Source organism: Ranitomeya variabilis, chromosome 2, assembly GCF_051348905.1.
Source record: "Ranitomeya variabilis isolate aRanVar5 chromosome 2, aRanVar5.hap1, whole genome shotgun sequence".
Classification (NCBI taxonomy): domain Eukaryota; kingdom Metazoa; phylum Chordata; class Amphibia; order Anura; family Dendrobatidae; genus Ranitomeya; species Ranitomeya variabilis.
Window position 1 is genome coordinate 100,624,874 of NC_135233.1, and position 27,610 is coordinate 100,652,483.

A 27,610-nucleotide genomic window follows, 5' to 3' on the forward strand; every position below is an offset into this window, starting at 1 on the left:
AAGATACCGGATTGATAATCTCAGAAATCTTATAAGGACCAATAAACCGAGGTTTGAACTTAGGGGAAGAAACCTTCATAGGGACATGACGAGAAGATAACCAGACTAAATCCCCCACCCGAAGCCGGGGACCAACACACCGACGGCGGTTAGCAAAACATTGAGCCTTTTCCTGAGACAACGTCAAATTGTCTACCACATGAGTCCAAATCTGCTGTAACCTGTCCACCACAGAATCCACACCAGGACAATCAGAAGGCTCAACCTGCCCCGAAGAAAAACGAGGATGAAAACCAAAATTGCAAAAGAAAGGCGAAACCAAAGTAGCCGAACTAGCCCGATTATTAAGGGCAAACTTGGCCAACGGCAAGAAAGCCACCCAATCATCCTGATCAGCAGACACAAAGCATCTCAAATAGGTTTCCAAGGTCTGATTAGTTCGCTCAGTTTGGCCATTTGTCTGAGGATGGAACGCCGAAGAAAAAGACAAATCTATGCCCATCCTAGCACAAAAGGCCCGCCAAAACCTAGAAACAAACTGGGAACCTCTGTCAGACACAATATTCTCCGGAATGCCATGCAAACGAACCACATGCTGAAAAAACAATGGAACCAAATCAGAGGAGGAAAGCAATTTAGGCAAAGGTACCAAATGGACCATTTTAGAGAACCGGTCACAAACCACCCAGATAACAGACATCTTCTGGGAAACAGGAAGATCCGAAATAAAATCCATGGAAATATGCGTCCAGGGCCTCTCAGGGACCGGCAAAGGCAAAAGCAACCCACTAGCGCGGGAACAGCAAGGCTTGGCCCGGGCACAAGTCCCACAGGACTGCACAAAAGAACGCACATCCCGCGACAAGGAAGGCCACCAAAAGGACCTAGCAACCAAATCTCTGGTACCAAAAATCCCAGGATGACCAGTCAACACTGAACAATGAACCTCAGAAATTGCAAAACAGAAAAATTAAAGCGGCGCTTAATATGTGATAACTCGCTGGGCTGCAAATTAGGACAAAAAACCACTCTTTTGTCAATTATAACACATGAAGATGATCAAAATAAATTTGCGCACACTGCGAGAGTTTGAACAGAACCAGAAACTGTATACAATAAAATGGTAGTGCAATGATATGATTCTAAATCCAAAAGAACAACTTGCAATAGTATCAATGAAATTTATATGCAGTTGCCCAACCTAATGACAATACATATAGATATAAATACCCACGAATATGAAATAAAAAACATATATTATAGTAACCACCCACCAGTGTTGATAGATGAAACCAAATAATGAGATTGTATCCAGGAATGGCAACCTGTGCAGGGAAATAGCTGGACTTATTTGGATAGAATGCTAGTCACTGGAAGATCGGAGTCTGATTAGTCGAGAAGTATATATATGATTCCCACTTATAGAAAAGTCTCCACGATAGGATGGGAAGCTTATAATTCTCGTTTTCTAGAACATGCATGAAAAAAGTAAAAAATGCTGTGAAAGAACTACGATACGTGAAGCAGCCCCGGCTGGTGGGTGGTTACTATAATATATGTTTTTTATTTCATATTCGTGGGTATTTATATCTATATGTATTGTCATTAGGTTGGGCAACTGCATATAAATTTCATTGATACTATTGCAAGTTGTTCTTTTGGATTTAGAATCATATCATTGCACTACCATTTTATTGTATACAGTTTCTGGTTCTGTTCAAACTCTCGCAGTGTGCGCAAATTTATTTTGAACCTCAGAAATTACCTTACTAGTCCATCTATCAGGAACAAACAGCTTCCCCACTGGACAGCGGTCAGGTTTATCAGCCTGAAATTTCTGAAGCACCTGCCGCAAATCAGGGGAGATGGCAGAAAGAATCACCCCTTCTTTAAGAATGCCAACTGGCTCAAGGACTCCAGGAGAATCAGGCAAAAAACTCCTAGAGAGGGCATCAGCCTTAACATTCTTAGATCCCGAAAGATACGAGACCACAAAATCAAAACGGAAGAAAAACAGGGACCATCGAGCCTGTCTAGGGTTCAGCCGCTTGGCCGACTCGAGGTAAATCAGATTCTTATGATCGGTCAAGACCACAACGCGGTGCTTGGCTCCCTCAAGCCAATGTCGCCACTCCTCAAATGCCCACTTCATAGCCAACAACTCCCGATTGCCAACGTCATAATTGCGCTCCGCAGGCAAAAACTTTCTGGAAAAAAAAGCACACAGTTTCATCAAAGAACCATCAGAATTCCTCTGAGACAAAACAGCCCCTGCCCCAATCTCAGAAGCGTCAACCTCAACCTGAAAAGGAAGAGAAACATCCGGCTGACGCAACACAGGGGCAGAAGTAAATCGGCGTTTAAGCTCCTGAAAGGCCTCAACAGCCGCAGAGGACCAATTCGTCACGTCAGCGCCTTTCTTCGTCAAATCGGTCAGGGGCTTAACCACACTAGAAAAGTTGGCAATGAAACGGCGATAAAAATTAGCAAAGCCCAAAAATTTCTGAAGGCTCTTCACCGATGTGGGTTGAATCCAGTCATGAATGGCTTGGACCTTAACAGGATCCATTTCTATAGACGAGGGAGAAAAAATAAAACCCCAAAAAGAGACCTTCTGAACTCCAAATAGGCACTTAGACCCCTTCACAAATAAAGCATTATCACGAAGGATCTGGAATACCATCCTGACCTGCTTCACATGAGACTCCCAATCATCGGAAAAAATCAAAATATCATCCAAATACACAATCATGAATTTATCAAGATAATTGCGGAAAATATCATGCATGAAGGACTGAAATACAGAAGGAGCATTAGAAAGCCCGAAAGGCATCACAAGGTATTCAAAATGGCCTTCGGGCATATTAAATGCAGTTTTCCATTCGTCACCCTGTTTAATACGAACAAGATTATATGCCCCTCGAAGGTCAATCTTAGTAAACCAACTAGCCCCCTTAATCCGAGCAAACAAATCAGAAAGCAAAGGTAAAGGGTATTGGAATTTGACCGTGATCTTATTAAGAAGGCGATAATCAATACAGGGTCTCAAGGAGCCATCCTTCTTGGCAACAAAAAAGAATCCCGCTCCCAATGGTGACGAAGACGGCCAAATATGCCCCTTCTCCAAAGATTCCTTGACATAACTCCGCATGGTGGCATGCTCTGGCACAGACAGATTGAAAAGTCGGCCCTTAGGGAACTTACAGCCAGGAATCAAGTTAATAGCACAATCACAGTCCCTATGTGGAGGAAGGGAACTGGACTTGGGCTCATCAAATACATCCTGGAAATCCGACAAAAACTCAGGGACTTCAGAAGAGGGGGAAGAGGAAATTGACATCAAAGGAACGTCACAATGTACCCCTTGACAACCCCAACTAGTCACAGACATAGATTTCCAATCCAGCACCGGATTATGTTCCTGTAACCATGGAAAACCCAGTACAACAACATCATGCAAGTTATGCAACACCAGAAAACGGCAATCTTCCTGATGTGCTGGAGCCATCCACATGGTCAGCTGAGTCCAATACTGAGGTTTATTCTTGGCCAACGGTGTAGCATCAATCCCCCTCAAAGGAATAGAGCTCTGCAAAGGCTGCAAGGAAAAACCACAGTGCCTGGCGAATTCCAAGTCCATTAAGTTCAGGGCAGCGCCTGAATCCACAAATGCCATGACAGAAAAGGACGATAATGAGCAAATCAGGGTCACAGATAACAGAAATTTAGGTTGTACAGTACTGATGGTAACAGAACTAGCAATTCTCTTTGTACGCTTAGGGCAATCAGAAATAACATGAGCAGAATCGCCACAGTAAAAACACAACCTATTCTGACGTCTGAATCCTTGACGTTCAGCTCTAGACACAATCCTATCACACTGCATAGGCTCAGGACTCCGCTCGGAAGACAATGCCATAGTGTGCACAATTCTGTGCTCGCACAAGTGCCGATCAATCTGAATGGCCAGAGACATAGAATCACTCAGACCAGCAGGCATGGGGAACCCCACCATAACATCTTTAACGGATTCAGAAAGACCCTTTCTGAAAATTGCCGCCAAGGTATCCTCATTCCATTTAGTCAGCACAGACCATTTTCTAAATTTCTGGCAATATGATTCTGCCACTTCTTGACCCTGACACAGGGCCAACAAGGTCTTCTCAGCATGATCCACTGAATTAGGTTCATCATACAATAACCCAAGCGCCTGGAAAAAGGTGTCTACATTAAGCAAAGCCGGATTCCCAGGTTCCAGGGCAAATGCCCAATCCTGGGGGTCACCACGCAGCAGAGATATAACAATTTTAACCTGCTGGATGGGATCACCAGAGGAACGGGGTTTCAGAGCAAAAAACAGTTTACAGTTATTTTTAAAGCTCAAAAATTTGGACCTGTCCCCAAAAAACAAATCAGGAGTTGGAATTCTAGGCTCTAAAACCGGAGTCTGAACGATATAAATCGGAAATACCCTGTACTCTAGCAGCAAGTTGATCCACACGAAAAGCCAATCCCTGAACATCCATGCCAGCGCCAAACTCCTGAGCCACCCAGAGGTAAAGAGGGAAAAAAAAACACAGACTACAGAAAAAAAAATGGCTCAGCACTTTCCTTCCCTTCTTCTGAGATGTGGTTAACTCATTGTTGGCCAGTTGTACTCTTATGATCTGGTGGCCTAGGAGCAGCATGAGACGTACCCTGGAGAAGGTGGAACCTGTACTGACCGCAGTCCCTGAACTTAACACCGCAACTAGAAGTAGCCGTGGAATGTACCTATCACTCCCTAGACATCTCGACGCAGCCAGAGGACTAATTACCCCTAGAGATAGAAAAGGGAAAACTATCTTGCCTCAGAGAAAATCCCCAAAGGATAGACAGCCCCCCACAAATATTGACTGTGAGAGGAGAGGGAAAAATCATACACAGACTGAAATCAGAATTTAGCAAAGGAGGCCACTTCTAGCTAAATAGAAAGGATAGGACAGAGTACTATGCGGTCAGTATTAAAACACTAGAAAATATCCACCACAGAAAATACAAAATCTCCACATCTAACTAAAGATATGGAGGGTATATATCTGCATCTCCAGAGATACCAGCTTGGCTAAACAAATCCTTATACAGACCAAGCTGGACAAGACAAAAACATGGAAAAGAACTGAACAATAAGGCCCACAGCATGTGGACTACAAAAATCAGGGCCAGAACTTATCTTTGTTGAAATGAACAGCAAAGCAGGAGAGACCAGGCAGGGATGTGAATCCTCCAGGAACAATGGACAACTGGCACTGACTAAAGGGTCAAGCAAGACTAAATAGCCCAGTCAGATTTGCAAAAAGTGGACACACCTGATGAATGCTGAGATCCAGAGACAGCATCGCTACCAGTTATAACCACCGAAAGGGAGCCCAAGAGCAGAATTCACAACAGCGTAAGCCACAAAATGTCATTTGTAAAGAAGCTGGCTGTTCACAGAGTGCTGTGCACAAGCATATTAATGGAAAGTTGAGTGGAAGGAAAAAGTGTGTTAGAAAAAGGTGCACAAACAACTGGGATAACCGCAGCCTTGAAAGGATTGTTAAGGAAAGACCATTCCAAAATTTGGGGGAGATTGACACGGAGTGGACTGCTGCTGGAGTCATTGCTTCAAGAGCCCAGGATGTATCCAGGACATGGACTACAAGTGTTGTATTCCTTGTATCAAGCCACTCATGACTAGTGTTGAGCGATACCGTCCGATACTTGAAAGTATCGGTATCGGAAAGTATCGGCCGATACCGGCAAAGTATCGGATCTAATCCGATACCGATACCCGATACCAATACAAGTCAATGGGACACCAAGTATCAGACGGTATCCTGTATGGTTCCCAGGGTCTGAAGGAGAGGAAACTCTCCTTCAGGCCCTGGGATCCATATCAATGTGTAAAAGAAATAATTAAAATAAAAAATAGGGATATACTCACCCTCTGACGCGCCCTGGACTTTACCGCCGTAACCGGGAGCCGTTGTACCTAAGAATGCGCGCTTGAAGGGCCTTAAATGACGTCACGGCGCTCTGATTGGTCTGTAGCGGTCGCGCGACCGCTACACGACCAATCACAAAGCCGTGACGTCACCTAAGGTCTTTCAAGCGCTTGAAAGACCTTAGGTGACGTCACGGCTTTGTGATTGGTTGCGTAGCGGTCACGCGACCGCTACGGACCAATCAGAGCGCCGTGACGTCATCTAAGGCCCTTCAAGCGCGCATTCTTAGGTACAACGGCTCCCGGTTATGGCGGTAAAGTCCAGGGGCCGCCGGAGAGGTGAGTATATCCCTATTTTTTATTTTAATTCTTTCTTTTACACATTGATATTAATCCCGATATCGATTCCCGATACCACAAAAGTATTGGATCTCGGTATGGGAATTCCGATACCACAAGTATCGGACGATACCCGATACTTGCGGTATCGGAATGCTCAACACTACTCATGACTAGTGTTGAGCGATACCGTCCGATACTTGAAAGTATCGGTATCGGAAAGTATCGGCCGATACCGTCACAGTATCGGAATCCAATCCGATACCGATACCCGATACCAATACAAGTCAATGGGACTCATGTATCGGACGGTATCCCTGATGGTTCCCAGGGTCTGAAGGAGAGGAAACTCTCCTTCAGGCCCTGGGAACCATATAAATGTGTAAAAGAAAGAATTAAAATAAAAAATATCGCTATACTCACCTGTCCGACGCAGCCGGGACTTCAGCGAGGGAACCGGCAGCGTTGTTTGTTTAAAAATCGCGCTATTACTTGGTTACGTGAATTCCCGGCTTGTGATTGGTCAGGTCGGCCATGTTGCCGGGACGCGGACCAATCACAGCAAGCCGTGACGAAATTACGTCACGGCTTGCTGTGATTGGTCCGCGTCCCGGCAATATGGCCGCCCTGACCAATCACAAGCCGGGACGTCACGGGAGGCTGGACACGCGCTCATTTTAAAATGGGCGCGTGTCCAGCCTCCCGTGACGTCACGGCTTGTGATTGGTTGCGCCGCGATCAACCAATCACAAGCCGGGAGGCTGGACGCGCTCATTTTGAAATGGGCGCGTGTCCAGCCTCCCGTGATGTCACGGCTTGTGATTGGTTGCGCCGCGATCAACCAATCACAAGCCGGGAGGCTGGACGCGCTCATTTTGAAATGGGCGCGTGTCCAGCCTCCCGGCTTGTGATTGGTTGACCGCGACGCAACCAATCACAAGCCGTGACGTCACGGGAGGCTGGACACGCGCCCTTTTTAAAATGAGCGCGTTTCCAGCCTCCCGTGACGTCACGGCTTGTGATTGGTTAATGGCGGCCATGTTGCCGGGACGCGGACCAATCACAGCAAGCCGTGACGTATTTTCGTCACGGCTTGCTGTGATTGGTCCGCGGCCCGGCAACATGGCCGCCCTGACCAATCACAAGCCGGGACTTCGCGTAACCATGTAAAAGCGGGAATTTTAAACAAACAACGCTGCCGGTTCCTGCGCTGAGGTCCCGGCTGCGTCGGACAGGTGAGTATAGCGATATTTTTTATTTTAATTCTCTATTTTACACATTTTAACATTAATGTTGTTCCGATACCCGATACCCGATACCACAAGAGTATCGGAATCCCGGTATCGGAATTCCGATACAGCAAGTATCGGCCGATACCCGATACTTGCAGCATCGGAATGCTCAACACTACTCATGACCAATAGACAACGTCAGAAGCATCTAACCTGTGCCAAGGAGAAAAAGAACTGGACTGTTACTCAGTGGTCCAAGGTGTTGTTATCAGATGAAAGTAAATTTTGGATTTCCTTTGGAAATCAAGGTCCCAGAGTCTGGGTGACAAGTGGAGAGGCCACAATCCAAGCTGCTTGAGGTCTAGTGTGAAGTTTCCACAATCATTGATGGTTTGGGGAGCTATGTCATCTGCTGGTGTAGGTCCACTGTTTTATCAAGACTAAAGTCAGCGCAGCTGTCTACCAGGAAATTTTAGAGCACTTCATGCTTTCCTCTGTTTACAAGATGGAAATTTCATTCTTCAGCAGGACTTGGCACCTGTCCACTTGCCAAAAGTACCAATACCTGGTTTAAAAACAGCAGTATCACTGTGCTTGATTGGCCAGCAAACCTGCCTGACCTTAACCTCATAGAGAATCTATTGGGTAATGTCACGAGGATTATGAGAGACACTAGACCCAACAATGCAGATAAGCTGAAGGTTGCTATCAAACCAACCTGGGCTTCCATAATACCTCAGCAGTGCCACAGGCTGATCTCCTCCATGACACGCCGCATTGATGCAGTAATTGATGCAAAAGGAGCCCCAACCAGATATTGAGTGCATTTACTGAACATGCATATCAGTAGGACAACATTTCGGATTTTAAAATAATTTTTCAAGCTGGTGTTATAAAGTATTCTAATTTACTGAGAAAATAACTTTTGGGTTTTCATTGGCTGTAAGCCATAATCATCAACATTAACAAAAATAAACACTTGAAATAGATCACTCTGTTTGTAATGACTCTATATAATATACCGTATGAGTTTCACATTTTGTATTTAAGAACTGAAATAAATTAACTTTTTGATGATATTCTAATTTTGTGAGAAGCACCTTTATATTCTAATTGTTGGGTGCTGTCTTCTTTACGCTAGGGTGCTTTTACATTGGTAGATATCGCAAGTGCCCATTTTGCTCCATTTTAATTGAACCATCATTGACACTGTGCAGGTGTCACGATTGGACTCTAGGGGGTGCCCTAAATCGCCCTGTTCCCCGGGATACCTCAGATGGTGAGGATGCCAGGGCCTCCACCCTTGCCCTGTCTCCTAACTGCAGCCCTGCGTCTGTCCTCTTCCCCACTCGGGGAAGAGAGGTGCTACCGTGTACCGCAGTACACCAACCCAACAAACGGGAACCAAGACAAGGGTAAAAGTAAACTCCACTCATACAAAATATGCTCTCGCAAATAACAGAGGTATTCACCAGGGTGTGAAGGCCGGGGGAAGTAAATAAGGCAGGTAAGGATGAGGAATTTCCAAGCCTACAAACCAAGCAACAGTCGCACAATAAACTCCTCCAGCTCTCCAAACACCAGCTCCTCACTACTCCAGGTCTACAAAGCAAGCGCTATCTCAGACCGAAGGCCTAGCTTTTATTGGAGAGAGGAGTGGCTAACCGAGCACAGCTGAAAGCAGGGATTTCCGCATGGCCTATTAACCCCTGTCCTGCTGAAATAAAAACAAACCCCTCTAATACACCGGAGAAGTGCTTCTTAGCGGCGAAGCAGGAGCCATCAGACGCCGCGGTCTTCTGGTACTACTCTGTCGCGGTATCTCTGTGACAGCAGGCTTCTTACTACAATCATACATCTCTATGCAGTTTACGTTATAGTCCTCCAACATGTGCAGCCTGGAACAAGAGCTGATCAACAAAGTAGTGACTGAAACAAGTGCTGATCCTCGATACCTAAAGTCATTCGACTCTGAGTTAGATGTATTTATATGGAGCAGTTGTTAGCATTGAGTATGACTGAGAGATTGTTAGTGTGATTATTTCATTTCATTACTGTCAGCAGTACATACAGAGGTTATACACTGCAGAGAATGATTTTAAGCACTTCAGAAAAGATGTGATCAAACGACAAACGAGCTAAGACATGCTAAGGGCAGGTGCGGACGACTTTAGATTCTCTCATCTGAGAGAGTTGGGTCGATTATGCAAATCAGACTCTGACCAGAGTTTGATCGCAGTGAGAGCATAGTGTGCTACGATTCTCTCATATGAGGAGAAGTTATAAAAAATGTTTTTTCCATCTTCTCCATTGTGTCAGTCCGTGGAAATCGGACTGCACTCAGATGTCATCTGAGTGCAGTCTGATGGTTACCACAAACTCATTGACCTACTTAACTGAGTGTGATCTGAATATCGGATCCAATCTGATTTTTTTTCCTTGTACCACCTCAGTCTGACAAATAAATCGGAAATGTGCATGGCCCAATAGACTAACATTGGTTCGAGTGCAATCGGATGTTTTGTCCGGATCACACTTGGCCCGAAGATACGGTCATTTGCATCTGCCCTCATTTATTTGCATCAATTTGCTCATTCATAAAGCTGTTCCCTAGACATATTTACAGCAACAATTGGTAAAGTTTTCCTGCTATATGTTAGCTGACGCTAATTAGTTATCCCCATGAATTTATAATTGTAAAATTGTACTATGTTATCATAATCTGAGGTTTGTATTGCTTTATATCTGGTCATTAAAGGCCACATACACTGTATAACTCAAAGATATCCATTCGAGTCTTAAATTATAATTAGATTAATCCGATTGTGATAAAACTAATGATACTTTTTTTCCTTAATGAGTTTGCACAACCTGTTAGTTTTATTGCAAGCGCACATAGTTCAGTCTTATATTTATTCAAACCCCAGGGAACGTATAGATCAATGTCAATTTCATTACAGCCGTGGAAGATTTTAGTCTTTCTCAAATGCATGTACATTAAGTATGTTTATACCAAGAGTGAAGCTGGTGGAATTGGTAGGGTACAACAGTGGCTTGCGAAAGTGTTCACCCCCTTGGCTTTTTAGCTATTTTGTTACATTACAAACTGCATTTAAATATTTGTGTAATCTAATTTATGTGTGATGCATCGCCATTAATAGTCTAAGCTGGTGAAGTGAAGTGAGAAAAATCTAGACATAAATTAAATTTATGGGATAAAATAGCTAAAAATTGGCATGTCCAAACATATGTATTCACACCTTTTGCTATGAAGCCCCTAAACATTTCTGGTGCAAGCCATTACCTTCATATGTCACATGCTTAGTGAAAGGAAGTCCACCTGTGTGCAATCTAAGTGTCACATGGTCTGTCAGTATATACATATATTACCTTTTGTGAAAGGCCACAGAGGCTGCAACACCTTTCGGCAAGATGCACCACTAACCAAACACCATGAAGACCAAGGAGATCTCCAAACAAGTCAGGGACAAAGTTGTTGAGAAGTACAAGTCTTTGTTGGGATATAAAAAAATATCCCAATCCCCCGAAACACCATGAAATCCATTATCATCAAATGCAAGTGGGATTGGTACCACAACAATCCTTCCAAGAGAGGGCCGCCCACCAAAACTCACAGCCTAGGCAAAAACGGCATTAATCAGAGAGGCAGCACAGAGACCAAAGGTAACCCTGAAGGAGCTGCAAAGTTACAAGCAGAGACTGGAGAATCTGTCCATGCGACCACAATAAGCCATACACTCCACAGAGGTGGCCTCTATGAAGGAGTGGGCAGAAAGAAACCTTTACTTACACACAAAAATTGCACGGCTTGTTTTGAGTTTGCCAAAAGACATGTGGGAGACTGCCTGTCTGTAAACAACAGCAATGCATGCATCTGCTTTCCCAAAAAGGATTTTTTAGAACTCTAATGCTGCAATATTTTGTTACCTCTTACCATCCATTTTCCCCTAGCCAGGTAGGTTGGAGTCATTTGGACTTTAAAAAAGGCTTGGTGATCTCCATCTGCGCATGCACCGCCCGCGGCAGACATTTTCCCAGTGTCCGCCGCATAGTAAGCCATGTAACTGCGGGGGCTCTGGGCTTTCACAAAATGTTGGCAGAGCCCCAGCAACACCAAACAGCGGCAGTGGCGCACATCCTAACACCCGCTCATCTCAGCCTGCAGCAACCCTCCACTCTTGCCTCCTCCAGCAGCGACCCTGGGACCCTGCTTCACCGCCGCCACCACCCCCAGTAAGCAATAAGATGCATGGATTATAAGAAGCACCACCATTTTATTAAAAAAAGGTGGTTTTTTTTACTATTTTTCGCCACAAAATTTGGTGTGCGTCTTGGGGTGCGTCTCATGTTTAACTGTGTATGATTAAATCTATGCACAGGAAAAGAAAGAGAAAAACATGTGTAAGTGTGCATATAAATGAAAGTAAGGTGCGTATAAAGCATCCGCCAAATGTACTACTCTAGGCTGTACAAAGCCACAGGATGGCAAAAATGACAAAGTGGAAAAATGGGGATATTAATATAGATTGTAAGTCCATGATTGGAATTTAAAATAAGGGAGAAAACCTGTCAATGCAATAGCAATTTTAATAACCATATGCATGTTTGTTCCTTTTTTTGATTGTATAATTTTTTTAAAGTTCAGGATCATGTTTTTACCCAACCAGGTGTCACAAAAGTGTGAGTGTGCCACACAAAAAAATTGCACAACAATGCAATGTGTTGCAAGTTCTTTCTAAGAGGAAAATCGAAGAAACTTATTTTGCAAGCTTACATTCAGGACTCACTTTCTCACGCAGCGAGCGGTGCCGTAAGTGAGTACACTGGGGTTCAGCTAGCTACAGAATATAAAAAAACATACACAATGGCTCAGTGGTTAGCACTGTTGCTTTGCAGTGTTGGGGTCCTGGGGTTTAAATCCCATTAAAAACAATATTTGCAAGGAATTTGTATGTTCTCCCCGTGTTTGTGTGGGTTTCCTCCAGGTTCTCCGGTTTCCTCCCACACTCCAAAGACACACTGATAGGGAATTTAGATTGTGAGCCCCATCGGGGACAGTGATGTCTGTAGAATATGATGGTGCTATATAAAGAAATCATAATAATAATAAAAAATAATAATGTTTTCATTTACAAACAACAAGTTGAGATCTGATGAACTGAGACACAAAGTATATCCAAAAGTCATGTAAATTGAATATCTCTTCTATTAAAAATAATAGTAAAGAAAATAAAAGTACGAGTGAACATAAAGTAAAAAAATACAAACTAAAATACAAACTAAAAGTAAAAGAAAAAAAGTAAACACTTAACTTAAAAAATAGATACAAAAAGTCTGTTCCATTAACATAATACTTGTAGATGTGTTCTTATTCGCCTGATAATAGATGTCCATTGAACAGATTTTATTCTAAAGTGAGTAGAAGAACAAGTTTCCTTGGAAAAGTCAGCATGTGATGCTTAATGTGCGTGCACACAGAAAACCAGGCCAGCCGAGTATGTGTGCCGTCATTGTGCTATTGCCCTTAGACATCTAGCCTTCTGTGTAAGAGATCAGTGTTCTTGCTGGGTCAAGCTCCTGCTGAAATCACATGTGGGATCTAACACCTTGCTCAGGTGCCTCATGTCACCTGCACTCTGTGCTTCCAAACACATCCACCTTTAATAACGCTTCTTGCTATGAGGCGGGAGCAATAATAAGAAGATGAGAATTTCAAGCTGCCAACTATCTTCGCTATCAGTTCACCAATAAGGCCTAAACACAGACCCTGTGAGCCTTTGGATAAATTGTATTTTCCAAGGGTTAATTAAGCTGTCTTCAATGGCTGTATGAAGGGGAACAAACCTTTACTGGCAGTGTATTTTTTTTTTAAAACCTGCTGTCGACATTACAGTCCCTGCTGCTTTTAGCTGTATCGATCCAATGACTGACCTGTGAAATCCTTGATGGCTGCTAACACTAGGAGCTTACTGGAGCTTTCCAAGGGAGCTTCAGGACAGCTTATGTAGGCTAGTACAATTACCTGTCCCTCCAGGAGAGCCAATTAGTTCACAAAGAGCTGGAGCAGAACAAATGTTTTGTGTGTGATTTAGAATCTTTAAAAACCTTTGTTCTGTCTCTTTCTTTTGTCTCTATCCACTATAATTTTTCAACTATTCAATTCCACAAGGCTTTTCTTTGCATGTTACATACATTTGTGCTTTGCATGGGGTACAAAAATATCCAGGGTAAGAATATGCATTTAAATCGACATTTCTTCAAGGAAACTTGTAATGTGCGAACGGATCATTTATTTTAAAAAGGAGAATGTGTATATATGTTTAACCGTGTATGACGAAATCTAGGCAGAGGAAAAAGAATGAGAAAAACAAGTGGAAATGTGCATATAAATGAAAGTAAGGTGCATATAAAGCATACACCAAATTCATTACTCTAGGCTGTACAACGTCAGAGGATACAAAAAATGATAAAGTGGAAAAATGGGGATATTAATACAGATTGTGAGTGATTTAAAATAAAGGAGCAAACCTGTCAATGTAATAGCAATTGTAATAATCATATGTATGTTTGTTCCTTTCTTGATTGTAGAATTTGTCGAAAGTCCAGAATCGTGCTTTTACCCAACCAGGTTTGACAAAAAGTGTGAGAGTGCCACACAAAAAATTGCAAAGTTCTTTCCAAGAGGGAAAGAGATGAGACTTATTTTGCCAGTTTATATTAAGGACATAGGAAAGTTGCTGTTGTTAATTACCATGCTTTTTGCCTCAGCTTTTATGTGTAATTACTAGTGATGGGTGAACCCCTGGATGTTCGCGTCCGGTGGGTTCAGACGAACATTTGAAAAAAAGTTTGGTTCGGGTGCCAAAACTGTACCCGAAACTGACTGACCGAACATTCATCATTTGCCATGCTGTCATGCAGATGACACTGCCTCTGATCGGTGGTAAAATAATTACCACCGGTCAGAGAGCTGCGGTTCCCACGCTGTCAGATGACAGCATGAGCCAGCAGCTACGACTGATGGTAAAAAGTTTACCTCCAGTCACAGGCATTGGCTGATGATAGAGTGCTACTTCCATCAACCTATGCCTGCTGTTACTGAAAACAGCGAGAGCAGGCGCCGCTGATGAGAGTATTTACCAGCCAGCCACTGCGCTATAAATAATTTTAAAGAAATAACATGGGATCAGTTCTATTTTTGATAACCAGCATGGCAAAACTGACAGCTGCAATCCTCAGCTGTCAGCATTATAATGGCTGGTTATCAAAAATAGAGTGGTCCCCACACCATTTTTTTCAAATTATTTAAATAAATAATAAAAAAACGGCATGGGGTTCCCCGAATTTTTGATAACTAGCCAAGCTAAAGCAGACAGCTGCTGGTAAAGGGCCATGGATATTTCCACCCCCAGCCTAAAAATAGCAGCCCGCAGCCACCATAGAAAAGGGGCGCATATTAGATGTGGCTCTTCCCACTTGTCCTGTGGCGGTAGCAAGTGGGTTAATAGTTGTGAGGTTAATGTCACCTTTGTGTTGTAAGGTGACATCAAGCCCACAGGTTAGTAATGGAGAGATGTCTATAAGACGCCTATCCATTGCTAGTCATATTGTAAATAAAAAACACCCAGAATAAAGTCCTTTATTTGAAATAAAAATCCACATCCTGTTTTACAAATTTATTTGAAAATAACTCTGACTCTGACCTTACTCACACTGAAGAGGAAGCAAACAGCAATGTGAGAAGTGATCTTACTTTCAAAGCAGGTTGTTCATCAGAACCTTTCTTCTTATCTCAAAAAGATCTGAACGACCTTATCCCTGATTTAGACTTGTCTAAAGGTACCGTCACACTCATCAACTTTGCAAAGAGAACGACAACAATCCGTGACGTTGCAGCGTCCTGGATAGTGATCTCGTTGTGTTTGACACGCAGCAGCAATCAGGATCCCGCTGTGCCATCGCTGGTCAGAGCTAGAAGTCCAGAACTTTATTTCGTCGCCAGGTCGGCGTGTATCGTCACGTTTGACATCAAAAGCAACTACGCTAACAATGGATGTAATGGAGCTAACAACCAGCGAGAACGAGAAGTGAGTTGCCATTACGTCACTGGATTGCTCCTGCATCGTTCTGGAGTTGCTGTGTTTGACGTCTCTACAGCAACCTAAACAGCGACGCTCCAGCGATCTAGTTTAGGTCGGCTCGTTGTCTATATCGCCGCAGCGTCGCTGAGTGTGACGGTACCTTAAACAACAAATCAGAGGTTCTAAGTTCCAGGCTCAAAGGATGGAATATGCTGCACAAAGATTTAAAAATGTACCGGGATCGTAGCTGAGAAAGTGATTTAAAAAACTATTTCTCTGAAGAAAAAAGCATATTTTTTTGTAATAAAGTTTGTTCTGTTATGGAGGCATAACATTGGATGTCTCATTGGGCAGATGAGGGGCGATTGTTCATAGACTCATCAAAAGTTAGTGGAATACCGTTCTTTTGCATCATGGTTATTAACCTCACGTTAATACATGTTGTGCGTGCTGCTGATATGAAAGAGACATAGAAAAAATAAAACTGCTGTTAGAAAAAATCCAGTATGAAAACTCTATCTGGAATATCTGTGGAGATTTGAAGGTAAATGCTTTACTGCTTGGATTCCAACTTGGGTGGACTAAATTCTGCTTGGGATCACAGGGATAGGAAGTCTCACTATATTTGAAAACAATGGCCTAAACATTGTTCCCGGACAACAAATGTATCAAATGTACCTTTATTGAATCCCCTTCATGTTCAACTAAGATTGATGCAACAATTTGTAAAAGCACTTGATACAAATCCTGATACATTTACACATTTGAAATCTATGTTTCCTAAAGTTACTGATGCAAAACTGAAAGAAGGCATTTTTATAGGGCCACGAATAAGATCGATGATGGACGATGAACAATTTCAGGAACTGTTAAATCCACTGCAAAAGCAGCCAAGTCTCCTCTTCTTTTCTCGGAAATCATAAAGCTGAAAACTGCAGTGATATATTGAGTGATCTTGTGAAATAATAACAAGCTGTGGGATGCAACATGTCCTTACAACTTCATTTCTTGGACTCCTACCTGGACTTCTTCCAAGAAAATCTTGGTGCTGTCAGTCATCAGCATGGAAGCGTTTTCATCAGCAGATTTGTACCAAGGCAAGTGGAGCCCCAGTATGATGGCTGACTATTGCTGGACCATAAAGGAAGACATCTCGGAACCAAAATATTCCCATAAATCATCATCCAAAATTTTCATGGTAAGCTATATATCATATAATGTTGACTACAAGTATTATTTTTAAATATTTCCATAAAACCTGAAATATGTCTGTCATAAAAAAACCCTGTCTGATGGAGAAATATGAAAGCATATTCTAATTCAGCACAAAAAATATATACCGTATTTAGATCCAGTTAATTTTGTTTTTCTCGACCAGCGTAACCTTAACATTGCTTTAAAACAGAAACATGGAAAGTTGCTAAATTGTCCTACTTAAACGGGCAATAATAAGATCTAACAATCTTTTGCTTTGGCAATATAGCGTGTTTAATTGCCCCAATGCCGTGTGATATCCTATCCGTGAATCCTGATTTTCATGCTTTGCTTTACATGGGTTGTTTATCAGAATTTGGTTATTTTAAGAGGGCATAATAATATTATACTAGCTGAACAGCAAGAAAACCTCGGCTTTCGAGATCAATAAGAGTATACATATTAAATGTACATTATCGTTGTTGTAAAACTGCCCTGTAGCTTGTTATAGCCTACTTTTCGCATTGTTAGAGATTGAAAGAATTTCATTAGCAACATTTAGAGAGAACACACTGAGTATCCCCATGAGTTAAATAAATGATAATTCACTAGCGATTATCCCTCAAGTGAGTTATTAAGAATCTGCTCAGTGCTAGGTTAAATGCGTATTCCCAGTAGGTTTTATTGCATTTCCATTTTGTGTGTCACAAACTATACAGTTAAATATGCTATGTCCACTTAAAAACAGTTTTGTTGGAGAATCGTGTATTAATTGTTCCCCAGACATTGTGTAATACACTGTTCTGATGGGTCTTATGTTTTTTTTCTATTAGGCAAAGATGTTGCAGCCTAGTTTTAGCGGATTTAAAGGACTAATGAAGCAAAATCTACTGAGCTAAAAGTTGTCAAGATGAAAAGAAAAAGATTAATTAGGCAAGAAGCTGTAAGATAGATTTACCATATATAAAGCTATATATAGAGAGAAAGTGAGGGAAAGCTTCGATAGAGTAATTGAACCCTTAAAGCAAAATCGCATTCATGTACATGCTGATGGGGCATAATTTGCCATATCAGAATATGAATATGATCAGGATGGTGCAGACACATTATTTATTCCTACACCATCTCCAGCACGAGCCAGCTTTAATAAGAAGATGAGCTTCCAGTGCAACTACTGGGACAGGAGTGAGCTCATAGGACAACTGCTGGGACAAGAGTGAGCTCCCACTGCAACTGCTAGGACAGAAGTGAGCTCCCACTGCAACTGCTGGGACAGGAGTGAGCTGCCACTGCAACTGCTGCAACAGTAGTGAGCTCCCAAAGCAACTGCTAGGACAGGAGTGAGCTCCCAGTGCAATTATTGGGACAGGTGTGAGCTCATAGGACAACTGCTGGGACAAGAGTGAGCTCCCACTGCAACTGCTAGGACAGGAGTGAGCTCCCAGTGCAACTGTTTGGACAGGAGTGCACTGCCACTGCAACTGCTGGGACAGGAGTGAGCTGCCTCTGCAACTGCTGCAACAGTAGTGAGCTCCCAAAGCAACTGCTAGGACAGGAGTGAGCTCCCAGTGCAACTGTTGGGACAGGTGTGAGCTCCCACTGCAACTGCTGGGATAGGAGTGAGCTGCCACTGCAACTGCTGGGACAGGAGTGAGCTGCCACTGCAACTGCTGGGACAGGAGTGAGCTGCCACTGCAACTGCTGGGACAGGAGTGAGATGCCACTGCAACTGCTGGGACAGGAGTGAGCTCCCACTGCAACTGCTGGGACAGGAGTGAGCTGCCACTGCAACTGCTGGGACAGGAGTGAGATGCCACTGCAACTGCTGGGACAGGAGTGAGATGCCACTGCAACTGCTTGGACAGGAGTGAGCTCCCACTGCAACTGCTGGGACAGGAGTGAGCTGCCACTGCAAATGCTGGGACAGGAGTGAGCTCCCACTGCAACTGCTGGGACAGTATTGAGCTCCCATTGCAGCTGGTGAGACAGGAGTGAGCTTCAGTCCCAGCACTGTAACCTCTCAGTGGTAATGGTAAAATGTAAGAAGTTTAACAAAGAAAGAGTGCAATCTTTAACTGTCCACATTCCATCCCCCTTATGCTGCATGGTTATCTGATGTTGATTGATTGCTGTGGCAAGTAAAGGAATAATTATGGCCTATGGATCTGACATAGACTGAAGCCCATTTGATCCTGCTAAAAGTGAGTTCTAAGATGCTACCAGTCAGTCGAATCTAATATGCTACCTAATACTGAAGGGCTGAGATATTACATTGCACTACATAAGTACCATAATTCAGTGTATGAACTATATGAGATAATTAATAAATGAGAATAATAAATATTCTGATAGAAAAATTAATTTAAAAAAGTAAAAAAACAAAACTCAGTGGAACAAAACAAACCCATGAAAAAGACATATTGACCCAAAGTATAGGAATATGACAAACAATGCCAGAATAGTTTTTTTCATCCTTGTAAAAAAAAATCGATAAAAAAGTCATATGTAACCTATGGAAGCCATAAATTGTCCTATAAAAACCAAGCCCTTCCACAAGTATACAGTAAAAGTAAAAAAAGTTAATTCAGCAATCTCTGGTGCTTCCATTAACAATAGACCATATTGTTTTTTGGTGGGATTGGTGAGAGCTATGGCAGTTGGACCTCAACAAACAAAAAGTTATACCCTAACCCAGTGTTCCCCAACTCCAGTCCTCAAGAGCCACCAAGTCAAGTTTTCAGGAATTCCTTAGTATTTCATAGGTGATGGAATTCTTGCCTGTGCAGGTGATGCAATTATCACTTGGGTCATACTAAGGAAATCTTGAAAACATGACCTGTTGGTGGCTCTTGAGGACCGGAGTTGGGGAACACTGCCCTAACCCATGGATAGGGAATAACTTTTAAATTTGAGAATGTGGTTTTAATTATTTAAAGGGAATCTGTCTGGACAAAATTGCTTAATAGAATAAGCAAATCAGCATGTAAGACAGCTTGTCCTTAGAAAAAGGTTTCCTATTGTTCCAGAACTCATTGGCTGGATTACAGAAAATGATTTTTCATGCAATATTTCATTTAAGAAGCTCGTGCATCATGGGAGATCCAAACCACTTTCTATCAGGTATTCTGCACGCTCAGATCCAGCTCCCACTTTTATTGATTGATAGGGTTAGCTTCAGTTGGGTCATTAAAATTCTTGCGCATGCAACGGCAGTCCCGGTATCAATATGCATGCCGAAAAGAGAGATGGCAAACTCCAGGAGAAAATTTTTTAGAACAATGTGCTTTTGACATACAGTATATTTATTCTTTGGTTTGCCTATCTAACAGACCTATTTATACATTAGCCAGATAACTTTGGGACATTTTTTAAGTTTGTGAGTAGTAGTTAGTAACTATTTCACTTTAAATACTAGTTGTTTTATTTTTTTTTTTTTGTCGTACAATGTGTCTATTATAGATTGAACTATTTTGTTACAAAAATGATAGAGTTGCAGAAAGCAATTGCAAAACACAACAATCATTCTGATGCTGTTCATTTATGTGGTCATAAACTAATATAAGTCTATACGATATGCCAGTTCCAAAGGATCCAAAGAACCTTGATCACTATTTTCCATTATGAACTAACTCATTCTCTACACTATAACTTTTTTTCATTACACTATTGATTGTCTTGACTATTTTTAAACAAGCCCTTGAAGGGGTTATCCAGCCTTAGGGTACGAGTCTGCAGTCACTTGTGAATTTCCTGCCCCTAGTAATATACTTTCCAGCCACCATCTTCATCTGTTATTTGCACCCCTCTGGTCATCTTCTGCAGGTTGTGACCTGCTGGATTGCTCCAGTGTTTGCTGCTTGAACCTGAAGTCGCAACTCAATGTAAGCCTTAAAGAACTAGAATGAGGCCAGAACGAGGCTGTCATAGATTTCCATTGAGAGTTTATGACTGTTACCTCTGACTTCCGGTCAGTCAAAAGTTGTGGTTACAAGATGGCAGGTTTGTGACCGGAGAGGCATCATGATTAGCTAAAGTCAGTGGTTGCTAAGTATAAGACTAAGGTCAGGTATTTTACATTAGTGACACCACTCCAGCACAGATAAAAAAGAAAACACTGGAGTGGTGCTTTGCAAAATAATCCCAGGTTATATGTATGTTGTGATTGGCTCATACCCTGTCCTGAGACAATCTCTTCTACCAGATAACTGACCCAATTGTAGTACATTTTGTGATATATTGATAAGTAAAAATGTGCAGACAATAATCATAGTTTTTATCTTTTTTTTTAGAATTAAATATTTTGTGGATACCTCAGTCACTGTTGTTTCTACAAACTTTACCTAAATTGCTAATAGAAGTGAAAATGAAAAACTTTGTAATATTTCTTTTAAGAGATAAGTATAAGATTTCTATCTCACCTTACAGGTTGATTCGCAGCTCCATTCTCAGTACTACGGTACAATGGCCTTCATGGTACATCTGCTTATGAGGGTCTGCTATAAAGAAAAAAGGAGAGGGATCTTATATTCTTTGTGCATTGTGTATGACAGACTTCATAGCAGCTATTCTCTACCTACTAGCACAGTAACGACTAAAAATTAGAAATAGTCCACCGAAAGGTAAATTAGAAAAAAAAGACTTCTACAGGACAAGTTGTGATCAGAACTAGTAATATTCCTCATGTACATGCATGTTGTAGAACAGCTTACTCTGTAAAGTCTCCTGAAATGTCAGCTATGGTGCACTTTATATTACACTGTTGTATCCATATAACACTTTTGCGATCACAAAACTGAAAGAAGTGAATTGGAATATAAGTTGGTATGCATGTAACGTGCATGCGCATGTTCACACTGGTCACCAAACAGACAAAACCTAAGACAAAAACAAAAAGAGCAAATACCCTACAGTAAGTAAATAAATATCAATAGTGCATTACAATAACATAGGGTACTGAAATTAACATTGTGTTATGACTGAGCCTTACCTCTCACACAGGGATCAACAAACCAAAGGAGATGTTCAACCTGCACTCCTCAGGTTCCTATGCAGATTAGGCAAATCTCTAACTTGACCCTGATTTGTCCTTGCCTGACTGTCAAGATTACATGAAAGATGGAAGAAAAAGAAAGGAACCCAAAAGACCTTCCGTATATGTGGAAACTCCCAGACCCTAAATGTAACAAAACAGACAAAGTGCTGGGAAGGTGAACACACAAACACACTGCAGGAGAAGCAGTAGATGAAACCTCAGCAAGAAGGGAGCTGGGACTCCAAACATCCATCTAAATAGTCTCTCCCAAGATGTGATAGGGCGAATCAAATGAGGAAGTGAAAACACCTGCACAGAAGCAGAACAGCAATGGAAAGCAAAAGAAAGGCTAGAGCATTATCAGCAGTTGGACAAAGACAACATAGGCTGAGGTCCAACAGAGAGGAAAACCGACCACACAGCAAGAAGTCATTGGATCAAGCCCCGGAGTCGAGCCATGACACATTGTTTTGATTAAAAAATGTAAAAGTCATCCCACCTCGTCAAGGTGACCCTACTCGGGACAGTCCTAACCTCTAGTATTAAAACCTTACCATATGTAAAATGATGTAAGTGTCAATAAAGGCAAAGCAGGACTGTGGCCATAACTATTGGACACCCAGCCATGCGGATTTATATAAACATTATTTGCAGCTCAAAGAAAAGAAAGTGCAAAAACCTAAAGCAAAACCGAGTAGTGTTGGGAGGGCTTTTATGTTTTTTGCTCAAAATAATGTTAACTAGGTACCCTATGTTATTTTCATACATTATTGCTATTTATTTACTACTTGCAGGGTATTTGCACTTTTTTTTTGTCTTAGGTTTTGTAGGTGTATGAGTACAACACAATCTTCTGACACTTATAGTGATGGGGCACCTGGCATAAAAACCTCCACCAAAGACTAGAACACACTTGACTTTTGACTTCTATCTGACTGTAACAGCATTGAGTTGTAAGAAATACTGTTAAACTACAGTGGCCCAGAAGTATTAGGAAAAACCAAGGGAGGTCAATGGGAGCCAAAGCCTTCATTGTAGTAATTGGTTGGGTCTTTGGACAAGTGAATTAAGTTGAGGTGAACTCACCTTACATTTTAACAAAAATTCAGATTTGCCTGAATCAGAATTTTTTGTGATTTGCTTTGGGCAAATCCTGAAAATTGTCGACCACCATTGTATTACAAAAGTCAGGAATGTAATAAAAAGTGTTTTTTAAAAAAATTATATTTTCCTGATCCTCACCTGTCCAGTTAAAGAGGTCTCCTATTTTCTGGGTATGATGTTGTTGCAGGGAATATCCAATGCAGAAGGAATCAAAGATGGCCTTGTGAAGACCAAACTGAAGCAATGCTGCTGCGTAAAGGTTAGGGCCGTGTGAGTACAACTTATTTTTTTTATTTTTTTATTTTTTACCTATGGTTGTTATACTCTTAGGTCTAACCAATATGTAATAGTATGCAAATTAGCACTAAACCAGCCATACTCTTCTTTACAATGATGAGGGTCAAACCCTGAAATATGTTGCCTATACATGAGTTTTTAGCTTGGCATTTATCCCTGATCATTTTGCTAGGCTTTTTAAAGCATCAAGCATTAACTTCTAGGGTAGCCACCTTTCCTATGTGGTACTTAGCAAGATGGTGTTTCTTGTTCTGGTCTACAGATAATATGCATCGGTTTCTCCCTCGGAGCATTGCCAGTAGGACTTCATAGGACTCAAACCAGTACTTCCCTCATATTCTACACCTGAGTATTCTAGTCTAGCTTTGCCATTGAAATTTTAGAGGAAAGGAGAAAGAAATGCATATTACACTAAATATTTGTGTTTGCACTTTTCTATTACATTTAAACACTAAGTGGTTGCTTACGCTATGGTCATAGAAACTAAACACAAGAAATACAGTATGTGGCTACATAGTATAGACTATGATATTACGCTATGCAATTAGGAAAGACCATTCTTTTTTGCTTGAGATTCCATACTGTAATCGTTGCTAAGATATCGGAATGATGCATAATCTCTTTCTTTTTATGTTGTAAAATGTAGTAAAATTAAAGACTTTTAGACTTGGCTAAGATGTAAAGTTCATTATAGTTCTTATAGCAACTTATTAAACATATGTAGGACAATGTCATCAATAAGTTGGCCACTTGAAAACTCTGAAATTTTCAATTCGAGGGTCTTCTTCATGTCAACTGCTTCAGTGTTTCTTAACACCTGGAATGCTGGGGTTGTAAAAGCTGAGTCTTTGTTATTTTCCAAAAAGCACTTGTGTGTGATCATGTTTGTTATTTGACCTGAACTAGTCAGGTATGACATCTATTTTTAGATGAAAAAAGAAAGATTGCTTACAATTCCAAGAGAAGAAAAAATACAATGGTAAGAAATGTTTGTATAAAAAAATACAGATGACAAGTAAAAATACAATTTTAGTGCATATTAAATTAATGATGCCGTAACAAATGCGTTTGAGATGTTTTTCACTTAAATTAAGTTTTATTTAGATATTTAAATTATTTTTGTTTTAATAGATAGTTTATTTCTAAATCACTGCAGTGATTCTTTTGTATTTGTGAGACCATCAAGTCTGTATTTCTAAAATTAGCTGGATAAAGGAACTTTAAATAAGCTTTAGTGTATATCTATATTTGGTACACATAGAATTTAATTATTAGACACTAGATGGCAGCCCGATTCTAAAGAATCGGGAGTCTAGAATCCATATATACTTTATTTATTCAAATGTAAGAATAATACAATTAATAAATAATAGTAAGAAAGAACAAAAAATGGCTGCACTCACCAGCTCTTGACAATTCTTGACAGTACGGCACATTTCTGATTGGTCGCTCGCGGCAGGCGGCAACCAATCAGAAAAGTGCCGCGCACCACGAAGGCATATATCTTTGTCCACCCTGAGCGGGTGTAGGACGCTGGTGACGTCACTTATCTCCGGACATTATCTCCGGACAAAGCCACGGAAGTTGGCACAAATTGCCGGAAGTAGTATTCTAGGCAATTATATATTAGATTTTAGTGTTATCAGTGTTTACCTTTGAACGTTTATATTGTATTGTCCTGTCACCAGCCATGTGTACGATTATCGGCCGAAAGCCTCTCTGGAACCAATAATCACCCCATGTAAAGGTATCTTTATAAGTTAAAGATTCAGAATACTATGACTTTTATCATATCCTGAACAGTCAAGTTTTTTATGAACCGTTAAGGTTTTCTGGTTGAAGTAAAAAAAACTCTGAGTGTTTACAGTTTGAAATCATAAAATGTTGAAAAATTATGTCATTCTTGAGTATATCACTCAATGGTGCTCATAAACGTGTCAAATTTGATCTATAATATACTTTAATATACGTTACTTTAATCTTTAATATACTTAAGAACAGGGCCCCAGACATCACACAGGGGGTCTGAAACACCGCACAGTGGTCCAAAATATCGCTGTGCTGTGCCTGGGGCCCCATATGCTGCCTGGGGCCCCTGTGCTCTGCCTGGGGCCCCATATGCTGCCTGGGGCCCCTGTGCTCTGCCTGGGGCCCCATGTTCTGCCTGGGGCCCCTGTGCTCTGCCTGGGGCTACTGTGCTCTGCCTGGGGCCCCATATGCTGCCTGGGGCCCCTGTGCTCTGCCTGGGGCCCCATATGCTGCCTGGGGCCCCTGTGCTCTGCCTGGGGCCCCATAGGCTGCCTGGGGCCCCTGTGCTCTACCTGGGACCACTGTGCTCTGCCTGGGGCCCCATGTTCTGCCTGGGGCCACTGTGCTCTGCCTGGGGCCCCATAGGCTGCCTGGGGCCCCTTTGCTCTGCCTGGGACCACTGTGCTCTGCCTGGGGCCCCATATGCTGCCTGGGGCCCCTGTGCTCTGCCTGGGGCCCCATATGCTGCCTGGGGCCCCTGTGCTCTGCCTGGGGCCCCATGTTCTGCCTGGGGCCCCTGTGCTCTGCCTGGGGCCACTGTGCTCTGCCTGGGGCCCCATATGCTGCCTGGGGCCCCTGTGCTCTGCCTGGGGCCCCATATGCTGCCTGGGGCCCCTGTGCTCTGCCTGGGGCCCCTGTGCTCTGCCTGGGGCCCCATGGGCTGCCTGGGGCCCCTGTGCTCTACCTGGGACCACTGTGCTCTGCCTGGGGCCCCATATGCTGCCTGGGGCCCCTGTGCTCTGCTTGGGGCCCCTGTGCTCTGCCTGGGGCCCCATGTTCTGCCTGGGGCCACTGTGCTCTGCATGGGGCCCCATAGGCTGCCTGGGGCCCCTGTGCTCTGCCTGGGACCACTGTGCTCTGCCTGGGGCCCCATATGCTGCCTGGGGCCCCTGTGCTCTGCCTGGGGCCACTGTGCTCTGCCTGGGGCCCCATATGCTGCCTGGGGCCCCTGTGCTCTGCCTGGGGCCCCATATGCTGCCTGGGGCCCCTGTTCTCTGCCTGGGGCCCTTGTGCTCTGCCTGGGGCCCCATGTTCTGCCTGGGGCCCCGATGCTCTGCCTGGGGCCCCTGTGCTCTGCCTGGGGCCCCATGTTCTGCCTGGGGCCAATGTGCTCTGCCTGGGGCCCCATAAGCTGCCTGGGGCCACTGTGCTCTGCCTGGGACCACTGTGCTCTGCCTGGGGCCCCATATGCTGCCTGGGGCCCCTGTGCTCTGCCTGGGGCCACTGTGCTCTGCCTGGGGCCCCATATGCTGCCTGGGGCCACTGTGCTCTGCCTGGGGCCCCATATGCTGCCTGGGGCCCCTGTGCTCTGCCTGGGGCCCCTGTGCTCTGCCTGGGGCCCCATGTTCTGCCTGGGGCCCCTGTGCTCTGCCTGGGGCCCCTGTGCTCTGCCTGGGGCCCCTGTGCTCTGCCTGGGGCCCCATGTTCTGCCTGGGGCCCCTGTGCTCTGCCTGGGGCCACTGTGCTCAGCCTGGGGCCCCATATGCTGCCTGGGGCCCCTGTGCTCTGCCTGGGGCCCCATATGCTGCCTGGGGCCCCTGTGCTCTGCCTGGGGCCCCTGTGCTCTGCCTGGGGCCCCATATGCTTCCTGGGGCCCCTGTGCTCTGCCTGGGGCCCCTGTGCTCTGCCTGGGGCCCCATGTTCTGCCTGGGGCCCCTGTGCTCTGCCTGGGGCCACTGTGCTCTGCCTGGGGCCCCATATGCTTCCTGGGGCCCCTGTGCTCTGCCTGGGGCCCCATATGCTGCCTGGGGCCCCTGTGCTCTGCCTGGGGCCACTGTGCACTGCCTGGGGCCCCATATGCTGCCTGGGGCCCCTGTGCTCTGCCTGGGGCCCCATATGCTGCCTGGGGCCCCTGTGCTCTGCCTGGGTGTAGGACACTGGTGACGTCACTTATCTCCGGACATTAGCTCCGGACATTAGCTCCGGACATTATCTCCGGACATTAGCTCCGGACATTAGCTCCGGACAAAGCCACGGAAGTTGGCACAAATTGCAGGAAGTAGTATTCTAGGCAATTATATATTAGATGGGCATTTCCTGAAGGAAATACATGGTGCTTGAACAGCGCTACCAGCTTTACAGCAGCACTTTTCACACACGGGACTGGGGGGCGCGCTTACTTTTGCACCCGGGGCCGGGGGCGCGCTTACTTTTGCACCCGGGGGCGCACTTACTTTTGCACCTGGAGGCGCACTTACTTTTGCACCCGGGGGCGCACTTACTTTTGCACCCGGGGGCGCACTTACTTTTGCCCCCGGGGGCGCACTTACTTTTGCACCCGGGGGCGCACTTACTTTCGGCCTCCGATTTGGTGGGC